Source organism: Tamandua tetradactyla, chromosome 14 (assembly GCF_023851605.1).
Source record: "Tamandua tetradactyla isolate mTamTet1 chromosome 14, mTamTet1.pri, whole genome shotgun sequence".
Classification (NCBI taxonomy): Eukaryota; Metazoa; Chordata; class Mammalia; order Pilosa; family Myrmecophagidae; genus Tamandua; species Tamandua tetradactyla.
This window is the reverse complement of record NC_135340.1, coordinates 31,084,109-31,097,836: the sequence shown is the minus strand read 5'-3', so window position 1 is coordinate 31,097,836 and position 13,728 is coordinate 31,084,109. Positions and strand designations below refer to the sequence as shown.

The 13,728-nt window shown below is 43.6% G+C and overlaps 1 long non-coding RNA gene and 1 pseudogene across 1 annotated transcript; one reads left to right on the top strand and one right to left on the bottom strand.

Annotated features, from left to right (window-relative positions):
• Positions 1–3,547: 3,547 nt before the first annotated feature.
• On the bottom strand, positions 3,548–3,791 carry LOC143654877 (large ribosomal subunit protein eL39 pseudogene; annotated as a pseudogene).
• A 2,268-nt stretch (positions 3,792–6,059) lies between these two features.
• Positions 6,060–11,876, top strand: LOC143655742 (uncharacterized). Its single transcript, XR_013162242.1, has 3 exons — positions 6,060–6,265; positions 6,358–6,475; positions 8,957–11,876. It is a non-coding gene; the product is annotated as an uncharacterized LOC143655742 (long non-coding RNA).
• The last annotated feature ends 1,852 nt before the right edge of the window (positions 11,877–13,728 follow it).

Genomic DNA, 13,728 nt, shown 5'->3' with positions numbered 1-13,728 from the left:
GGCTCCAGGGAGAAACGAACTCTGTCCCCTTTCCAAAAATGACAATCAGTCCACTTCCTCCAAGGGATAAACAGTTTTCAGAATTTTTCATGGATGGTTTGCAGAAGCCAGATCTCAAATCTCTGATTATCAGTTTGAGCAGCCCATGTGTCTGTCTCAAATGGTTACCAGAAGATTAAAAGGATTATCTTTATAGTTACCAGAAGTAACTTTATGGTTACCAGAAGATTACAGAGGATTAAAAGGATGGGAAGGCAGGAAAGGAGGACTAGGGAGGGAACTCTTAATTAACTAAGAACACAAGAAAAGAGCTGGCTTTCCATTGAATATCCTACTTAGAAAGGGAATAGGATTATTTAAATGCAACACTTCTAATACCATAACATTTACATATTTAATTTTAAAGCTCCTTTTAATTTTAATTTTCCCCGAGGAGAAATCATGATACCTTTAGAATATGAAGACCAGGAGGGAAGGAATGCAGGGCCTCCTTTTGCCCCGTTTCTGGTAGCACAGCTTCTGGAGACAATTTACAAAAGACACTGGGGATGATGTTGGGTCCTTGAAGTTCTGAAGCACACCAGGTGTGGGACTGAGATGCAGAGCTTGGATACCTCAGCAGTAACCTTGACCGGGGCACCTAGTAGTTTGGGTCTTGAAATCCTGGATCAGATTTTGCCAAGAAGATGCACTGGCCCTCGTCTAAAGCAAATGGTCTCCTTAGCCAATGAAACAGCTTCCTGAGAGCATAGTTGGTCCACATCTGGAGAGCTCCTTTTAAAAGGCAGGAAGAAGGAGTATGGGATGCCAAAAGAAGAACTCCACTCCTACCACTACCCCTAACACAGATTCCAGCAGCCCACATCAGATACAGCCATTTCCAGAATCCTCCTCTAACTTCTTCCTTCTTGCCATCCTCCTGAACTTTACTAGCTAACTCCATGCCCAGACTTCTGACAAGGCTCAGTTCCCTTCCTGCTTCGATGCACTGGTTGAGTATTGAAGTTGATGCAGGTGTCAGGATGTAAAGATTCATAAGCTCCAGGCCTACTTGCTTGTCATGAGGACTGTGGTTCTCCTGCCAAATTTGCTGGTTTCTCTCCAGTGCACCTGGTCTCTTGCCTTTTCCAGAAGAGGCTTGTTTTGGTTTCCTGGCTGCTAAAACAAATGCCATACAATGGATTGGTTTTCCAACAGGAATTTATTGGCTCATGGTTTCGGAGAACAGAGTTTCCTTCAGGGGTTGGTATTTTCTCTCTGGCCAGTAATCTTTGGGGGTTGTTGGTTTTTCTGTCACAAGGCAATTCACATGATGATGTCTTCTCCTTTCTCCTACAAGTTCCCTTGACTTCCAGCTTCTGACTGTCCCCATGGTTCCTCTCTTTGACTTTCACTTTGTTTATAAAGGACTCCAGTAATTCGGATTAAAGCCAGCCCTTTGTGGCTGGTTGGGCCACACCTTATCTGAAATAATGCCTTGAAAAGATTTTATTTACAATGGGTTCACACCCACCAGAATGTGGACTGAGACCAAGTATATGTCCAAATGGGCATGCACAATTCAACGCGTCACAAGGTTGGAACCTGCTCAGTACAGCCTTGTCTTGGGAGCAGCTGCAACCCAGAAGCAAAGCCAAGAAAACTGGAAGAGATTATACAAAATTACCTCTACCTGCCTTCTCCCCTGACACTTTACAGATGAGAAAATTGAGACTCAGGAAGGGGAAGGGACTCGACAATGTGGTGAGCTTGTGGCAAAATGGCCCAGAAATGAAATTCCTTGATCCCCAGTTTGGGCTTATCCATGAGAAATTCTCATGCTAGGTTCACCAGCCCCTTACCTCTTACTTTGACAATGCCCTAAGAAGTTCTCTTTTCCAGGGTAGGAGCTTCTTGATTTGAGCAAGGCGAGTCCTGGATCCCAAGTCTGGTGGTGTTAACTGGTGGCCAGAGAGCTGGGCCAATCCCCACTAGAATCCCAGATGCCAGCAGGTCCGCCTTCAGGGCCCCTGTCCCAGCTGGAGCGTTACTACGTGTTCTATTAAAGGACACTGATGCTGGCTGGAGGATATGGGTATCACTTACTTTTCATTTTCTTTTTCTTTTTTTTTTGGTGTGAGCAGGCACCGGGAATCGAACCTGGGTCTCTGGCATGGAAGGTGAGAATTATGCCACTGAAGCACCATCGCACTGCCCCACATTTATTTTTGAAGAGTAATTTAAATGAACATGGTAAATTTTAAAGATATTTCAAAAGGGCAAAAAATGAAAGGTAAATCTCCCTTCTGCCTTTGAACCACTGAACTTTAGAATCCAGTTCCCTCTCCAGAAGGAAGCAATGTTACAAAGATAGTTTATGAATGAATAGTATAACAATATGACATAACATAACAAACAAACATAAGATAGTTTATGAATGAATAGTATAACAATATGACATAACATAACAAACAAACATAACATAACAACATAACATATAAACAATTTTATATTTATATGTTTTCTATAACAATGCCTGGCACACAGTAATATATGCCCAGTGAATATTTGTGGAATAAATGAATTTATCCATGTAGGCACTTATTCATCACTATTACCATTGTTTGTCTTTCATTCCATTCATCTGTCCATCCAGTATTTATTGTACACTTGTGACTCCCCCAGCAATGCTATGACCATCTTAGCCAGTGCAATTATAAAGGTGACTCAGAATAATGTGTAGACAATTTTTCAATATGCAAAGGCAGGGGAGTGAAGTTCTTGGTTGCTGGTGGAGATGTCAAATTTTATTTACAGAAAATAGTATTGGTTGCCTTTAATTCTCCCTTTACTTACAATATAGATCAGAAATTCACTGCTGCTGTAAAAGCTGCAGCTTTTACACCAGTGAGGAGGAGGACTGAGGGTGTAGAGTAAATCCTTTGGCATACCTTTCCAGCAGCTTCAGGATGAGGGCCAAGCTTCTCTGTGTGGTATACAAGGCTTTTACAGCCTCGTCTCTGCCTCCTTGCCAGTCTTGTTTTATTTATTTTTGCTGCAACTCGTCCTTACAAGCATTGCTCCTGGCTATCAGGATTCATAGTTTCCCCATATGTACCATGTGCTGTGGTCTCTTTCTCCACCCCCCAGGGAAGCCTCCAACATGAACTTACCATGGTGCCTGGGCAGCACTGCTGTACTTTTCAGGCTTCTCCACCTTGCCTGCACACCTTCAGATCAGGGATTGTCTTTCCTTTTTGAAGTCCCAGCCTCTGGCAGGGTCTTGGCACATGGAAGGTCCTCCAGGAAGGTTTGTTGAAAGAATGAATGAACTCTGGATGAATGAATTTCTCTTTGGAAGTGTTGGCCTGGTGTTTTTATCTCTTCCTGCATCTGGAGAACCCCTGCTTAAATGATAAGTTCCTGGAAAGGACAGTGGCAAACCAATTAGGAAGATTGTTCCTTTTTTTTTTTTTTATTACTGAACCAATTTATTTATGCAAAAGCATAAAAACAAGGAAAACTCAGGTTTTTGCCCAATAAAATTAAGTCCAAGTATTCAGAAAGGATGACTTCTTCACCTTAAAGGTGCTAGTGAACATGGTACAGCATCAACATGTGTGCCATCATGTATGATTCCTTACAGACCCAGCTTGGTTCTTCTCCAATGTCTCCTCTTGGAGTTGTACCTGATTTTATTGCCAGTTTTCATTCGAATCCATTGAGGAATCGGACGATTCTGTTTTTATTTCTTGGCCAGGAATCGCTTGATTCTAAAAGTCTTATGAGAAGACATGTCGAAGGTAACAATCAAGCCCATACACAATGATGGCGGACGAGGAGAAAGCAGATTGTTCCTTCTTAAAAAGCAAAGGACCCTGCCCCTACGGCTGCCCCAGAGCTGTAGCCAGATCTGCCTTATGCACTTCAGGCTTGATGGCTCTTTCCTTTAGGAAATGAAGGAAAATCTCTCAGCAGAGTTTTCTAGATCTGGAGCTCAGGCTCCTTCCTTGGGAGCCATTTGCTGGGTGACTATCAGTGCCACACAATTTGGGTCTTGCTAAAGAGTTGGGAGTGGAGGGTGGGGGAAATAAGGGAGGCAAAATGAACTGTTGGTGTCTTACAGCTCAATCGAGAAATTTCCCAGTCTCCAGTCACAGGGCAAGAAGAGAATAACAGCTGTCATTTATTGAGCGTTTACTCTGGGTCAGGCACTGAGCTGAGTTCTTCTCAGCTTTCTTTTAAAGATCACAATAGCTCTACGGGGTAAGGTAGTTCTCATTCCCATTTTACCTGTGTAGACACTGAGATTCTGAGAGGTTCAATAACTTGCCCAAGGGCTGTCACATCCCCTTGGCCTACCTCAGATGTCAACTGAAGCCCAGGTGGACATATCACTGGGAGCACGAACCCACCTCATACACGAGCCACAAATTCTTCCGCTTTCTACCCTGGGCTTGTTTGATTCAGTGAAAGCATGCCTGGGCAAATAGAGCCCAGAAGTGCAGGGTTAACGCAGTGAGAAGCAGGAGCTGGGAAATGTAGCTCCTGTCCTCTGAGAGGAAGAATCTGGAAGGCGTTGCGTATGCCTTTAAGTTAGACGCCTGTGAAATTGGCCCCCAATTGCCCACAGTGGTGACATCTACAATCCTGTCCCCCCCCAGATCATATCACAAAGAATTTACCTGCCCATAAATCCATTCTTAGGCTCTATTTTTGGAGGAACTCAAGCCAAGACAGTCACACAAGAGAAATAAGTGGCAGAGCTGGTACTTGGACTCGGGAGTATCTGATAAAGATCTTTTTGATTATTTTTAGTAAGTGAGAGGTCCCAGGAGAAACGAGGAGGTGAAAATGAGAAGCAGGATGGTGGGCTACTCTAGTACAATGTTAAGACTTTTGCCCTGGGGCTGCTGTATAGGAAGAAGCATGCACACTGGACAGTGAAGCTAATGTCCCATTATGGTAACTCCACATCTTGCTTCTGTGTAATAGAAATTGCTTTATGAAATTATGTTCCTAGGCTTTAAAAATAGGGGCTGAAAGAAAACAATTCCCTTTATCATCAAGGGTTGTCAGCAAGTGTAAAGCAATGCTTTGGAGGAAAGAAGACCCCACATTATGTCTATCTTTTTACTCCAAAAGTGAAGTCCAGACTCTACTCTGGTAGCACTAGTACTTGAACAAGTGCCAGAAATTCCTCACAGTTTAACTTCTGATGTCCCTGGGGGGAAATGACTTTAATGTTATTAATCACATTCAAGTGTGGATTGATTTCTGATTCTTCTTTGGAAGCCAGTATTGATAGGAAGACATAAGGGGTTGCGGATGTTGGGGGGAAGTGGGGAAATGGCTCCTGCCTAGGAGGCACGATTAGAACAGGTGATCTTTCTAAATTCCACCTGGCCCAATTCCAGCCTACAAGTGCCAGGCACAAGGAATTTCAAAGAACCCAAGTGACCTCCTGGCTACACTCTGGGTTTATGCAAAAGTCAAGATTCTTGGTAGGAAAGGCAAAAGAGAAAGATACAAGCAAGGGGAGAGAGAGGTTTACTAGACTATTGGGGACCAGTAGGGATGTTTATTGTGCTATCAAATGTCATGTAATAGCACCAATATTTGGTGGTGGTGGTAAGGATTGTTATCAGCTAGTACCTTATCATAGAAGAGTGGGCCAGGAGTTCTGTGGGAGTGGGAGCAAACGTAAGTTCTAGGGTGACTGGGGGAAGGGACAGGGAGGGATCCTAGGAGAGGCAGGTGGTGTGTGGGTGGATCGGGAGTGCCTCCTGGGAAGCACTAAAAGGACTTGGTGCATCCAGGAATCTAGAGTTGGCATCCTCTGATTATAGCCAGAGGGTTGACGGGGAGGACAATGTCACCAGTTAAACAGCTGGGTTTCCAAGGTCAGTGGAATGGCTAAAGAACTGAGTCGGGGGAGTCTCTTCTGACCACCGCCGAAGAAGCTTATTTCCCAGGAGTGTTCTTGTAAGTTCATTTCCAAGGCTAAATGTGCTTTCTCCAGATTCTTTTTATTGCCATGGAGACAAACTGCTGCTCTGTCCAATCGAGTTTGAGCAGTAGGTGCCATGACAACCCGTGGGGGTTGGAAGGACAGCTCCAAAGCATCCCACAGATGAGAGCAAGGACAGAGATCCAATGCATTGTGATTCTCACAAGGGTGGTTGATGAAAGCAGGGCTGCTTGAAAGGGAGGCTGCTTGACTCTTCACTTCTATCCTCTGTGAGCAGCGAGATAGGGGTGGTGTGAGTCCCACCTAGTTCAGCAGGTGGGGCTGGGCCTGCTGGGGGTTGAAATCCTGAACTGCTGAAGGTAGTCAATTTAATTCTTTTTCTGACCTCATGTTTTGTTTTTCCCTAGACAGGCCAGGCTGTAGGTACCTAGACATACGACAAAGTGAGAGCCCGGCAATTCTGTCTAGCCCTGAATGGGGAATTGGACTGCAAGGTGTGGGAAGAGGGAAGCAGCACACCTCCAGGTGACTTTTGCAGAAATCATCCCACCCCTCCCAGTATGGGGGAGATGAAGAACTTGCTGAACAAGCTGAAGCAAAAGCAAGCCCTCGTCTCCATGTTGGGACATCTTGGCTCATCCAATTGGTGGGAATTGTTTCTGTTATGAGGCACTGACTGTCCCTGACTCCTCCTGGAGTCTGCTTGACACAAGAGCTCCAATTAGCCCACAGCTCGTTACTTTGTAGAGCTGGGATAGAAGTCTTATCCATCTTCTTTGTTCCTCCTGGGTCCTTTCCATTCCATCTATTCCCTAACCTTGGACTTCTTGACTCCCAGTGCAGTGCTTTATCTCCAATTACTCTGTGTTTGGGTTATCCAGAGCAGCTTGGATCCCACTGCAGCCCTCACCCAGGAGGCCAGGGAGAAGCAGAGCAGTAGTGAGATTTGCCTGTCCCTGGAGCAAGGTAGTGACCTGGGAAAGGTACAGACATGGCCTAAAACAAGATGACCCTTTGTTTGGGGTTAACCTGTGAAACCATATCTTAGAGGATAGCTGACAATCTGGGGGACTGGACTGATGATCAAAATTTGATAACAGGTGCAAGTTACATGACTCCAATTCTGGAGGATCAACTTCTCGGTGACTCTGTATTCTCATGTGTTAAATAGGGATAAACTTGTAGAACTGTTGTGAGAATTAAATGAATTAACCTCTGGGCTTGGCTTATGGTGCATATTAGCTATTGTAATGATGTCCTCATATAGAGCATGGGAACACATCCTACTGCCACTCTCTGAAGACTCACCCATCTCACCCAGCCAGTGGGTTGCTTGTTTCAATTAATTCCAGGGCTGAGCTCCTCTTCCACCATGTGCACTGATTGTCTGGGGAGGGAAGGTGCCACGTTGCCAGTCCCACCCCAGATACAAAAGCAGAGAGAGATCAGACAGTGACCAGGCAACCACAGCAATCCTGGAACAAAGTGCTATAGGACCACAGAGGAAAGCATATTTATTTTAAAAAAATGTTATTGCAGTAACATAGACAACATAATATGCCCCATGTTAACTACTTTCATGTGTACAATTCAGTGGTGGTGATTGTATGCACAACATTGTGCTACCGTCAACGCTATTCATTCCCAAAACTTTTTCATCACAACAAACAAGCAGTAACTCCCCATTCCTTGCCCCCACCTTATGACTGTAATCTACATTTGGTTTCTATGAGTTTGCATATTGTAGTTTTTTCATAGAAGTGAAATCATACAATATCTGTTTTTCGTGTGTGTGACTGGCTTATTTCATTCAACATGATATCTTCAATGTTCATCAATGCTGCATGTATCAGACCTTCATTCTTTTTTTACAGTCAAATAATAGTCCATCGTGCATATGTATACCGCATTTTATTTATCCATTCATCTGTTGATGTACACTTGGGTTGCTTCCACCTTTTCACCATGTGAATAATGCTGCTATGAACATCAGTGTGAAATAAATCTGAAAGCCCTGCTTTCAGTTTTTTTTTTTTTTTGGTATGTACTGATAAGTGGAATTGCCAGCTCATATAGTAATTTATACTTCATTTTCTGAGGAACTTCAAACTTTTCCACAGTGGTTGCACCATTTTGCATTCTCACTAACAATAAATGAGTGTTTCTATTTCTCCACAACCTCACCAACACTTGTTTTCTTCCAGTGTTTAAATAACAGCCTTTCTAATGGTTATGAAGTGATATACCACTGGTTTTTATTTGCATTTCCCTAATGGCTAATGATGTTGAGCATCTTTTCATGTGCTTTTTTGGCCATTTGTGTATCTTTGGAGAACTGTCCATTCAACTCCATTGTCCAGTTAAAAAATTTTTTTCTTTGTTTTACTACATTCAGCTTTGCTGGAGGGGTCCAGGGCAGGGTCCAGGAATTGTTCATCAAAGAGGCCACATTTGAGATCTGGGTTTCACAGGGTGAGAAGAAACAGTTCCACCAGAGAAGAGACATCACACCAGGGAAGGCACAGGTTTGGGGCCCTCTGTCTCTACCATGGGACTAGAGAGCAGAGTGTGAGGAGGGGAAGGCAGTCCCCTTAGTTGGAAACAGTATTGAGGCCAAAGATGAAAGGCACCAGTGCCTCTCAGCCACCAGAGCTTTGCCCCCTCTTTTTTTCTGGTGGTTACTTCCTTGAGACCCTGCCCACTTCAAGCTGCTCCAGTGAAGTCTAGGGCAAAAGTACTGGGGGATTTTATACAGGAATGTTTTGGGTCTTTATTTTCCAGCCACACATACCCTTATATCATGTTAGCTGGGGAAGTAGCAGCAACATGTGTTTGCTAGGGTGGGAGTGTGTCTAGTCTATATGTTTCTAATTTCTGCAGTTACCTCTAGACTTTTTCTCCCTGAAAAGATTCACTCTGAGGATTTGTATAGATGTTCTGTTTTCTCCATCAATTATATATCTGTCTATAAAATATAGATATGTTTCTCTTTTTCTGTTTAAGCAGGGAAGGGTTGATGCAGGAAGCTGATTGAACCAGACACTTCCGGAAGAAGAAAGATCTGGAAGGACTGATTGGCCCTGGTGGCAACCCCACACCCAGCGGAGAGAGATTTGACGGTGGGTTTTCAGATGATGGATTAGCCAAGACTGAAGGAGAGAGCTGAGTGTGCAGCTTCCCTCCCCGTCTCCTGGGCGACGCTGCCTCCCAGTGACCCCGCCAACAAAATGAGATGAAAATGAAGAACACTGCAGCATAACGAGCATGATAAAAATAGAGACATTGCAAAAGAATGGGTCGACCATGGCTGTAGATCAGGAGGAGCGGGAGGCAAGCCCAGAGAAGACGGGCTGGGCATTGCAGTGCGTTCTCTGAAACAGCCTCTCTGCCGTGCCACTGTGACTCCACCTGGTCATGGCTAGTTTTGGCTCCCTAATGTGGCAAGATGTCCAAGACAGATGAAAAAGTGGCTTAAATGAACATGCTGAGTAGGTCACTGCAACCCTGACCTACCCCAGGGAGGGACAAAAGTGTGGTCAACACATGCTGGTGGTGATGGGGAAACTGTCATCTTTACTATGAACCTCTTGCCTGTCAATGAGTATCAGAAAATGCACCAAAGTCTTTTGAAATATTGAACCTTCTGTCTGTATAGTGTATAGTGAAAGAAACCTGTTAATCTTGCCTTTGTTTGTTTGTTCAGCTACAAGCTCCTGGGAAGGAGGGACTTAGGTGCTGCAGGGAGAAGAGCATGTGAAGCCTTCTGACACCAAGTCCCTCTGCAGTCTCTATTTTTTAAAAATTAAGTTAAGCTTCATCTTTGGACATGTAATACACACGTATAGGACAAAATTCAAAAGGCACAAAAAGGTATGCAGTAAGGAGAAATATCTCTTCCCTCTGCCCCAGTCCCAGCCACCCAGCTCCTTTTCCTAGAGGCACCCACCGTGAGCAGTTTCTTGCGCAGCTTTCCAGAAACATTCTAAGCATGCATACGTGCATGTGTCTCACACAAAAACATAATTTTCTTTTACACAAATGCTAACACACTGTATCAGTTAAAAGTCCTGACAGAAAACAGATGGCACACATAAAGTGAGTCATCTGAGTAGAGTTTAATAAATGGACTGTTTACAAGGTGTGGGCAGGGATGTGTAGTGACCAGGGCAGGCAAGAGTTGAGTGAGTTGGCATGGTGACTTAGTGTGAGGGACACTGCCAGCCTGTGGGGGTACCAGGGAGGGAGCCAGGGGCCCAAGTATCCAGAACTAATGTTCCCACATCCCTCTGATCTCTTGCTGGAGCACCCCATGGCTAAGCCTGAGTCAGAGAATAAGAGGGCTTACGGATCTGGTTTACAGACCTCCCTCCTGGACAGGGAGCAGGCTGGAGAAGGGTAGAGAGTGGACAAGAAGGGGCTGACTATGGGCACCCAGCATACGCATTCAGCACCTCGTTCTGTACTTCGTTTTTTTCACTTAACGTATGGCCTCATTCTTTCTGCCAGCTTTAGGGTATTCTGCAGTGCTCTGTTGTATGGATATACCATAATATATTTGAGTCCCCCCACTGATAGATTTTTAAGACCGTTTCCAATCTGCAAAGCTTATCTTTTTACTAAGTCATTTCACATGCGAGGACACTTATAGAATAAATTCCTAGGGAAGTATATGCTTTAAAATTTTTGATAGATATTGCCACAGCCCCCTGCATGGAGTTGTTGCCAATTTACATGCACATCAGCAGTGGCTGAGATTCCTGTGCCATTTTTAAACATCTGGGCTACAAAGACTTAAAGAAATTTATTGGAGCATTTTCCAGCAGTGTCTGTCATCTTCACAAAACATAAGACGATGATGCTTCATGAGATGATGAAAATGCACATTTCCCCCTTGTTTTCTGTTGTATCTTTTAGATTTATTCAGCAGTGTAACACTCATCCACTGCTGAATGGAAACATGGGCAGGTATCACAGTTCTTCTGCTTCTCCTTTGGGAAGAAGGCGATGGTCATTTTATGTCATAGATAACCTCAATTCACAGGCTAAAAACTTCGAGTTTTTCTTTCTGGTACAAACAAACCAATTCTAAAAAAAAAGATGCTATCATGGTTTCTTAGGCTGCTCAGAGCAGATATTATGAAACAGGTTGCCTTTAAACAATGGAAATTTATTATCTTACAGTTTGAAGCTGAGAGAATGTCCGAATCAAGGCATCGTTAAGGCCATGCTTTCTTCCTAAAAATCAGCTGCCGACGATCCTTGGCTCTTATGCACATGGCAAGGCACGTGGCAGTATGCTGCTAATCTCTTCCTTCTTTTCAGGGTTTCATTGATTTCAACTCCTTGCTCCCATGACTTTTCTCTCTGCCTGTATTCATTCCATTTATAAAGGAATCCAGTAAGATAATTAAGTCCCATCCTCAGTGAGGTGGGTCACACCTTAACTGAAGTAGCCTCATCAAAACACCTTACTTATAATGGGTTTACACCCACAGGAAGGGATTAAGTTTAAGAACATGCTTTTCTGGGGTACATAGAGCTTCAAAACACCATATAAACCACGGATACAGGAAACCCATATATATATATATGGTTTTATATATATATATCAGGCTTCAAATGATCCCAAGGGATTGCCATTAATGCCCCCCCACCATGTGTGACAGAGTTGCTGTGACATGCAAGAAAACATCCCTATGCTCAGAAGAGGCAGTCTGTAGTATCCAGAAATGTGAATGCCACATTGTCAAGAAAAAGATGAAGTAAATATGGCAAATGTCAACAATCATGAAATTTAGGTGATGGACGTTTTCTTATATGCTCAAAAAGCCCTCATAATAAGAAATATCATGTCCAACCAAGATAATAATCAATGCTTCAAATTTCATTCATAGATAAGGACCTCTCTCCTCCTCTTCTTGCCCAGCCAGGGCTGGTGGTAAGAGCATTTGTGATCTTGGAAGGAGATTGGAGTTGGTTTCTGTTATTTCTCTATTTCCCTTGTTCCCCACCAGGGCTGAAGAAAGAAGCAGGGGGAGAGGAGGTAAGAGAATAAGAGCGTTCTTATTTGGCTGGATGGCTTTATGTTATCATAGCTTGCCAGATGTTTAAAACAGGCTCTTTCTCTAGTAATGCTTTCTTAGGTTCACAGAGCCCAATACCATAGTGAAAATGGATTCTTTTCCTTGGGCTGCTGCTGCCCCTCAGCCCTGGTCTAAACCACTCATTAGAATCTTGTCTTAGCGTCCAAGCCACTATGACAAATACCACACGATGGATTGGCTTAAATAACAAGAATTTATTGACTCACAGTTCTGAGGCTAAAAGTCCCAAGTCAATATATTGGCAACGTTTACTTTTTCCTGAAGTCTGTAGAGCTCTGGTGCTGTCATAGCTGGCAATCCTTGAATTTTCTTGGCTTGTACCTCGGCCTCTCTTCACATGGCAATGCCCTCTCCTTTCTCATTTCTGTGAGTTCCAAGTTCTCTATATAAGATGGCTAGTAATATGGATTCAGTTAGCCACATCTTAACTAAATATAACGTCTTCAAAAGGTTCACACGCACAGGGATAGGATTAAGATTAAGAACATGTTATTGTCTGGGATGTATAACTCAGTCTATCACAGGCCCCTCACTCTTCATTCATCCTCTTGGGCAGGACTTAAAATGGCTTCAGCCTAGCCTTCCCCTCCCCTGACCAGCAAACACTTGTTCCATGGCAAAACCTCATGTATCCTCTGCCTCAAAAAAGCCTAACAAGGCAGGCCCTCTGTCCTGCGGTCATAGGCAGCCTCAGCTCTCTCAGGCCTGGGTTAAGCACCAGCCTGGGCTCCCCCTTTCCCAATTGCAGAGCACACATCAAGCTCTCCCAGTGTCCCTTGGAGGCTCCCACTCACTAGATTTTTGTTGGAAAGTAGAATCCTACCCTCTTCCTGGAAGTGGGGCATGGGAAATCACAGTCCAGCACTATATTTTATATAATACTACTTGGTATATATAATACATATAGCATTTAGTAACATTCCTAAGAAATACCCTTTAAATTCTCCCACTATCACTCTTGGATAATATAGTTTCTTCCTCTATTTAAAATGTACTTTTCATTACATTTAGAGTTTAACTCGTATTTATATAGTACTATTTACTAGTTTAAATTTCATTTGTTTATGATTATCCTAAAAGAATGATACATTATTAGTTTCATATTGGGGCATAAAAAGTTACTACAAAACTCTAGGGCTTAAAACAACAAACATTTATTATCTCATATATTTTTTGGAGGTCAAGAATCTGGGACTGGGGCATAAAAAGTTACCCCAAAACTCTGGGGCTTAAAACAGCAAATATTTATTGTCTCATATATTTTTTGGAGGTCAGGGATCTGGGGCTGGCTTGCTATGTTGTTCTGGCTCAGGGTCTCTCATGAGGTTGCAGTTAAAATGTTGACCAAGACTGCAGTCATCTGCAGGCTTGCCTGGGACTGGAGGATTCACTTCCAAGAAGGCTCATTCACATGTATGAAACTCAGTTTCTCTCTGGTTGTATTAGGATGCCCCAGTTCCTCGGCATATAAGCCTCTCCACCTGGTTGCTCAAGACCTGGAAACAGGCTTTTTGTAGAGTGAGTGATCCAAGAGAGAGCAAAGGAGAAGCCATGATGCCTTTTATGACCTGGCTTCGGAAATGACATGCCATCACTCCTGCTGTATGCTATTGGTCACCTGGAGCAACCATGGCTTCATGTGGGAAGGGGCAAGAGTGTGAATACAAGAGTAGG